At 50.5% G+C, this 7,683-nt stretch overlaps 1 protein-coding gene across 3 annotated transcripts in view; it reads left to right on the top strand.

Moving 5' to 3' along the window:
- The window catches only part of LOC108317481 (snurportin-1), a 41,965-nt gene that overhangs the window by 6,275 nt on the left and 28,007 nt on the right, over positions 1–7,683 (top strand). The window contains exon 1 of one of the 3 annotated variants that reach the window (XM_037745525.1): positions 6,252–6,479. The exons of 1 other annotated variant lie outside the window; for it this stretch is intronic. The gene's annotated coding sequence lies outside the window, so the exon portion shown is untranslated. Of the gene's footprint in view, positions 1–6,251; positions 6,480–6,896; positions 7,042–7,683 lie in introns of those variants that run through there. One more of the 3 variants, XM_017547984.2, reaches the window with a different exon arrangement.

Raw genomic sequence — 7,683 nt, 5'->3', positions numbered from 1 at the left:
CCCTGTCAAAAAAAAAAAAAAAAAATTCAGGCCAGGCAACATTCCATCACATGAAAATCAGGGATTTTGACCAGGCTAGTGAGTATAATACCAACACTTTGGGAAGCCAAGGCAGGTGCATTGCTTGAGTCAAGAGTTCAAGACCAGCCTGAGCAACATGGTGAAACCCCATCTGTACTAAAAATGTAAAAAGTCAGGCCAGGCGCGGTGGATCACACCTGTAATCTCAGCACTTTGGGAGTCGAGGTGGGCAGATCACCTGAAGTCGACTAGCCTGACCAACATGGAGAAACCCCGTCTCTACTAAAAATACAAAATTAGCCAGGTGTGGTGGTTCATGCCTGTAATCCCAGCTACTCAGGAGGCTGAGACAGGAAAATCACTCGAACCGCGGAAGCAGAGGTTGCAGTGAGCTGAGATTGTGCTACTGCACAATCTCAAGCCTTGCCAACAAGAGTGAAGCGCTAAATTCTTGCACTCCAGCCTGGGAAACGAGAATGAAACTTCATCTAAAAAAAAAAAAATCCAAGAAGGTGTCCCAACTTCGAAGCTCCTGGGCAGTTTGTAAAGGACATTTCCCCGCTATCTGGGGCCAGGCTGCTTACCTGCATGGAAAGGCAGCCTTGGCAACAAGAGCAAAACTCTGTCTAAAAAAAAAAAAAAATCAGGGGTTTTGGAGTCCATAAGGGCTGAAGGCCTAGATTAAAATCTTCACCCAATCACCCTCTGCCTGTACCTGACCTGGGCAAACTATTTCCCCTCAAGTCTGGGCAAGCACTTTTGTCTGCAGGGAAGAGACTCCCTTGGGCTCACCTAAGTAGGCATCAGTTTATTTATTGTAGCTATAAGTAAATCAGTCACGGAGAAATTATTGTATGACAAGGGAAAGACTAACAAAACAGCACTTTGAAGGACTTACTCTTTGCCAGGTACTATTCCGATCGCCTCACCTAGATTAGCTCACTGAAACCCTGTAACAACCTTATGAGGTTATGAGGTAGGTGCCATAGTTAACCACATCTTACAGAGGGGTAACTGAGCAGAGAAGGTGAAAGAACACACCCAGGCCACCGTGCCAGCAGGTAGCTGAGTCTGGATTTGGATCTAGGCCGCCTAGCTCTAGAGCCCAGACCTTAACCCTTAACCACTCTCATGATTCCTCTCACCCAGAACTGGGGCTCAGGGACCTCGGGATGGGGTGAGAGTAGGAAAGAGGTTTGGCTCCCTGGAGATTTAGGATCCCCTGTGCCTGCAGTTTCTGCACCCTGGCTCCTGTGACCCCTTTTGATGCCTGACTTTGCCACCTTTTCGCGTCTGCTTCTCCCTTCTAGCTGCTGCTGCTGCTGCTGCTTCTCTGTCTCCTTCTTCTTGTCTCACTTTGTCACCAAGGCTGGAGTGCAGTGGGACGATCTCAGCTCACCGCAACCTCCACCTCCCGGGTTCAAGCAATTCTCCTGTCGCAGCCTCCCACCTAGTTGGGACTACAAGTGTGTGCCACTATGCCTGGCTAATTTTTGCATTTTTAGCAGAGATGGGGCTTTACCATATTGTCCAGGCTGGTCTTGAACTCCTGACCTCATGATTTACCTGCCTTGGCCTCCCAAAGTGCTGGGATTGAAGTTGTGAGCCACCGTGCCCAGGTACAACTGGCTTCTTTACTGTCCTGCAAGGTGTCTCCAAGTGGCCAATGAGAAGCAGTGGTCCTCAAAGTGACTTAAATGGTGCATGGCCTTGCTTTAACAACATCGATTTATATAGGGAGGGATTTGTTCCTTTTCTATTTTTCTTTCTTTCATTTTTTGATACGGAGTCTCGCTCTGTCACCCAGGCTGGAGTGCAGCGGTGTGATCTTGGCTTCATTGCAACTTCTGCCTTTCAGATCCAAGCGATTCTCCTGCTTCAGCCTCCCAAGTAGCTAGGACTACAGTTGCACACCGTCATGCCCAGCTAATTTTTGTATCTTTTTAGTAGAAATGAGGTTTCACCATATTGGTCAGGCTGGTCTTGAACTCCCGACCTCATGATCCACCTGCCTCAGCTTCCCAAAGTGCTGGGATTACAGGCATGAGTCACTGTGCTCAGCCCCCTTTTCTATTTTTTGTCAGAGCTAATAAATCACAAGGGGAAAAATCTTGGCTGGGGACTATACTAGGACACACGTATAATTCTTGCCAATTTCCCCTATTTTAAGAGTAATAAACTGGCCAGTCATGATGGCTTACACCTGTAATCCCAGCACTTTGAGAAACCAAGGCAGCAAGATCTCTTGAGACCAGGAGTTCAAGACCAGCCTGGGTAGCATAGCTAAACCTAGCCTGGGTTTAGCTATGCTAAATATCAAAAAATAAATTATCAGGTTGGGTGCAGTGGCTAACGCCTGTAATCCCAGCACTTTGGGAGGCCAAGGTGGGCGGATCATGAGGTCAGGAGTTCGATATCAGCCTAACCAACATGGTGAAACTCTGGCTCTACTAAAAATACAAAAAGTTAGCCATATGTGGTGGCAGTCACCTGTAATCCTAGCTACTCAGGAGGCTGAGGCAGGAGAATCACTTGAACCTGGGAGGCAGAGGTTGCAGTGAGCCAAGATTGCACCATTTCACTCCAGCCTGGGTGATGGAGTGAGATTCCATCTCAAAATAAGTAAATAATCTGGGTGTAATGGCACACACCTGTAGTTCCAGCTACTTGAGAGGCTGAGGTGGGAGGATCATTTGAGCCCAGGTGATTGAGGCTGCAGTGAGCTGTGATCGTGCCATTGCACTCTAGCCTGAGCAACAGAGTAAGACTCCATCTCAATAAAAAGAGCAATAAGTGATCCAGGTTTTATTTCTAGATTATATTTTAATCCAGCTATTTACTATCACATCCACCATACTTTCATGCAATGCCTCTGCTCACTGGCTTCCAGGCCTCCATACGTGGTTGGCTACATTCAGTTCTCTTCCAAGTAGCCATTGTGAGCTCACTAAAGCTGACATCATCTATCTCATAACTGTTTAAAACCCTCATCTGTGGCCAGGCATGGTGGCTCACTCCTGTAATCCCAGCACTTTGGGAGGCCAAGGAGGGTAGATCACCTGAGATCAGGAATTTGAGACCAGCCTGGCCACCATGGTGAAACCCCGCCTCTACTAAAAATACAAAAATTAGCCAGGTGTGGTGGCATGTGCCTGTAGTCTCAGCTACTCAGGAGGCTGAGGCATGAGAATGGCTTGAACCTGGGAGGCAGAGGTTGCAGTGAACTGGGATCAAACCACTACACTCCAGCCTGACCGAGCAAGACTCCATCTAAAAAAAAAAAATACGAATACACACACACACACACACACACACACACACACACACACAAATTAGCTGGTCATGGTGGCACACACCTGTAATCCCAGCTACTTGGGAAGCGGCTGAGGTATTGCTTCAACCAGGGAGATGGAGGTTGCAGTGAGCTGAGATTGTGCCATTATACTCCAGCCAGGGTGACAGAGCAAGACTCAGTCTCAAACAAACAAGCAAACAAAAGTCCTCATCAGCAATGGAGGTAAAATCCAAACTCCCTACCGTGGCCTGCAGGCCCTCACCTGCCCCTGTGTCCCAGCTGCCTCTATGATCTTACCTCCCTCCACTTCCCCTCTGGGCCGAACACCTTTCTGCTCTCAACTTCTTCTTTTCTAGGTAAGGCTTCTTCTGCCCATGGACAATCAGAAGATTTTTTTTTTTTTTTTTTTTTTGAGACAGAGTTTCCCTCTTGTTGCCCAGGCTGGCGTGCAATGGCGTGGTCTCTGCTCACCTCAACCTCCACCTCCAGGGTTCAAGCAATTCTCCTGCCTCAGCATCCCGAGTAACTGGGATTACAGGCATGCCCCACCATGCCCAGCTAATTTTGTTTTAGTAGATTCGGGGTTTCTCCATGTTGGTCAGGCTGGTCTCAAACTCCCAACCTCAAGTGATCTGCCCACCTCAGCCTCCCAAAGTGCTGGGATTATAAGCATGAGCCATTGCATCTGGTCACCAGATGATTCTTTTTTTTTTTTTTTTTTTTTTGACAGAGTTTCACTCTTGTTGCCCAGGCTGGAGTGCAATGGTGCGATCTCAGCTCACCATAACCTCCGCCTCCCGGGTTCAAGAGATTCTCCTGCCTCAGCCTCTCCAGTAGCTGGGATTATAGGCATGTGCCACCACGCCTGGCTAATTTTGTATTTTTAGTAGAGATGGGGTTTCTCCATGCTGGTCAGGCTGTTGGTCAGGTGATCTGCCTGCCTCGGCATCCCAGAGTGTTGGGATTACAGGCGTTAGCCACCGTGCCCAGCCCACCAGATTTTAAGGGGCACACAGATTCCACTTAAAATGACATTGAATAATAGAGTGAGAAAGTGGTTCTTCCCTTCTCTGTCCTCTTTGAATTTTTCTGATTACATCAAAGAAAAATTCTATTAATGTGACTATCCCTTCAACACTTGCTAATCTCTGATTTTTACAAAGTGCCCAGACTTTCAGCTTTCTGCATTCATATCTAGCATGATTATGTTAGGTTGGTGCCATTAATTTTTTTTTTTTTTTTTTTTTTGACAGAGTCTTGCTCTGTCACCAGGCTGGATGCAGTAGCTCAATCTCAGCTCACTGCAATCTCCACCTCCCAGGTTCAAGGGATTCTCCTGCCTCAACCTCCTGAGTAGCTGGGATTACAGACGTGCACCACCATGGCTAGCTAATTTTTTTAGTAGAGACAGGGTTTCACCATGTTGGTCAGGATGGTCTCGATCTCTTGACCTCGTGATCCAGCCACCTCAGCCTCCCAAAGTGCTGGAATTACAGGCGTGAGCCACCGTGCCTATCCCGGTGCCATTAATTTTAATGGCAAAAACTGCAATTACTTTTGCACCAACCTAAAAACATTTCCACTGTATTTATTTTATAGATACCTTCTAATAAAGTGGGAACTGATTGATGTAAAGTAATGCTATGATGTTGCCCTTTTAAATAAATGTAGTCAGGCTTTTTTTTTCTTAAATGAATTGATTTAAAGATACTAGGCACAGTGTGTGTATGTGGCTAACATTCTGAAACTGAGATTCCAGAGACAGCCGCTTCTGAAACATCCAGTGGCTCTTAATGAACCCCTGGGCCAGGTGCTCTGATTTTTGTTTGTTTTAAGACAGGGTCTCCAGGCTGAGTGCAGTGGCAGGATCACAGCTCACTGCAGCCTTGACTTCCTGGGCTCAAGTGATCCTCCCACCTCAGCCTTCCAGGTAGCTGGGACCATGACTCGTGCTACTAGGCCTGGGTATTTTTTTTTTTTTTTTAAGAGATGGGTTTTTGTCATGTTGCCCAGCCTGGCTCAAACTCATGGCTGCTTCCACCTTGGCCTCTCACAGTGCAGGGATTACAGGCACGAGCCACTGTGCCTGGCCTGGTTTTGTTTTTTCAGTGATATGGGAAGTTATTCAGCTAGGTGTGAGTGAGGAACTGGAACCTTTCTCCTGGACCTCCATGCATGAATTTGGGAACTTCTTTCTCAATCTCAGTCTATTTTCCTCCAACGTTTAGGGTCTCTGTTCTTTTCTGTGCAGCCCTGACCATTACATGTGCCCTCCACGGTTGTGAGGGATGGTGGTTTGGACACAAAATACCTAATATCCTGGGTGTCAAAATTCCCTAGTGAAGTCAGGCCCTGGGCTTCTCTGTTTTGTGAGTCTCATAAATCAGGCAGACATGAGCTGTTATTTGTGGATGCAGAAAATAAACACCCTAGTTCACAGTTTTGCTCAGCCTGGCCACTGAAAGAGCCACCTAAAGAAAATCTCAGGTCCAAAAAAAAAATTGGCCTTCCAGGGCCCCAACACCCTTTTTATCAGTCTAGTAATAGCCTTTTGTCAGCCTAATTTCCTTTTCTTTTTAATCTGAATGTATGGTGTAATATGCATAAAATACACAAGTCCACATCTTAGCATTCCGTGGACTCAAAATGTGCCAACTTTGCTTCAGTAATATATTAGTAGTCAACTTCTCTATACATCAAACATTCAGCAAATTCAAATATTTTCCTCAAAAGCTGTGTGACTTTGGCCAAATTATTTAACCTCTCTGAGCTTCACGGTGTGTACTTCCTCATGTCATGATTAAAGGAGATTTAGTATCTGCTGCCTTACAAAAGGGAAAAAAAATTAAACGAGATGATGGGTGTGAAGCAGTGTGTGGCTGAACATAAGCATTCAATAAATACTCAGTTTTAAAATTGTACTCTCAGCAGTCGCGCCCTGCAGAGGCTAAACCCTGGTGGGACCGAATCTCCCGAGTCTCTGCCGCTTCCCCTGATCTCTTGCACCAGGTCAATCCTTCCTTCACCCAGGGTCTACTGAGCGCCATCCCTCCTGCTGGACGCTGGCTACCCGAGTAGGGATCAAGCCAGGTCCCTGCCATTCCCCAGCACGCAGCCGAGTAGGAAAGCAGCTCGCAAAGCCAGCGAACGGGCAGCGATCCAGGTGTGTACCTGGTTTTCTCAGGGCAGGCGGGGAGCGCAGGTCTGTGTCTGACGCGGTGCCAGGGGTTCGGAGCGGTAATCCAGGAATCTGGCACTGCCCGTTTAGGAGCGCGGGCGCAGGAAGAGAAGGGGACTCTGGGTGCAGCCCTAAGGCCCGGGAGGATCCGCGGGAGGCGGCAGGACCCAGGGCCTTGAATGCCGGGCCGCAAGATCGGCCTCCTCCCGTCCGCGAAAGGAGCCCCGAAAAGCTCGTGCCCAGGAGGGAGGCCTCGGCCTGGCCGGTCACCTTGCAGGAAGGGTCCCGGACAGCGCAAAGCCAATGCAGGAGGCGCCCCGCCCTAGCGGATGGGAAACGCCCCAGCCGCTGAAGGCGGAAGTAACGGCCTGCAGGCTACGGAACTCCCGGCGTTCGCAAGGGCGGGAGGAGCCGGAAACTCCGGGCGGGAGGCCTGTGGGCCCAGCGGTGCGGCCGCCGCCGAGGGGGCGGGCCCAGCTCTCCCGAGGCAGGTGATGGGTCGGCCCCGGTGGCGGCGGCGGCGCGCGCGACGGTCCCCTCGGTCTGGGTGAGTCCCTGGGCGCGAGCCCGGTCCCCGCTAGCTCCTGAATTGCCTCTCGGCGCCGGGCTGTGACTCCCTCTGGCCGGCCCGGACTCTGGCTCCCGCGGCACCGTCTGGAGGGATAGAGCCGGGCCGGGGCCTCCTTTCGGGAGCGTTTCCGTTCTTCTCTTCGGTCCTGCCCGGCCAGGACCCCTCAGGGACTTTTGTGGGGCAGGGGCGAATCGTGCGTGGCCTAGATGACCCCAGGCCTAGAAGAAGGCAGTGCGGGGCGGTGGCGGCGCGCACGGCCGAGTGGAACTGAGAGCGTCCCCGGGGCGGGAGCCCGGTAGCGGGGGCAGGGAGACTCGGAGGCTGCCGGGATGCGGACCCAGGGGACGCCAGGCCGGAGTGCGGGAGCCGGAGACGCGAAGGCGGAGCGGGAACGGGATGAGGGAGGGGGCCAGACTGGGAGAGAGGGTGGAGCAGGGGCAGGTCCTGGGCGGGTCGGACTTTAGGGAGTGGAGAGGAGGATCCTGGTGGAGAATAAAACCAGCTGCGCTGAGGCCCGAACACTTGGAGGCAGCAGGGTCCTAGGAAAAGGTTGAAACAGCAGGAGCCCGCCAAGAACCGCCGTGAAGGAGGGTAAAGGAACCGCCCCTGTATCCAGGA

Source organism: Cebus imitator, unplaced genomic scaffold, assembly GCF_001604975.1.
Source record: "Cebus imitator isolate Cc_AM_T3 unplaced genomic scaffold, Cebus_imitator-1.0 Scaffold203, whole genome shotgun sequence".
NCBI lineage: Eukaryota > Metazoa > Chordata > Mammalia > Primates > Cebidae > Cebus > Cebus imitator.
Note: the sequence above shows the minus strand (reverse complement) of the source record. Positions and strands in the feature narration are given on the sequence as shown.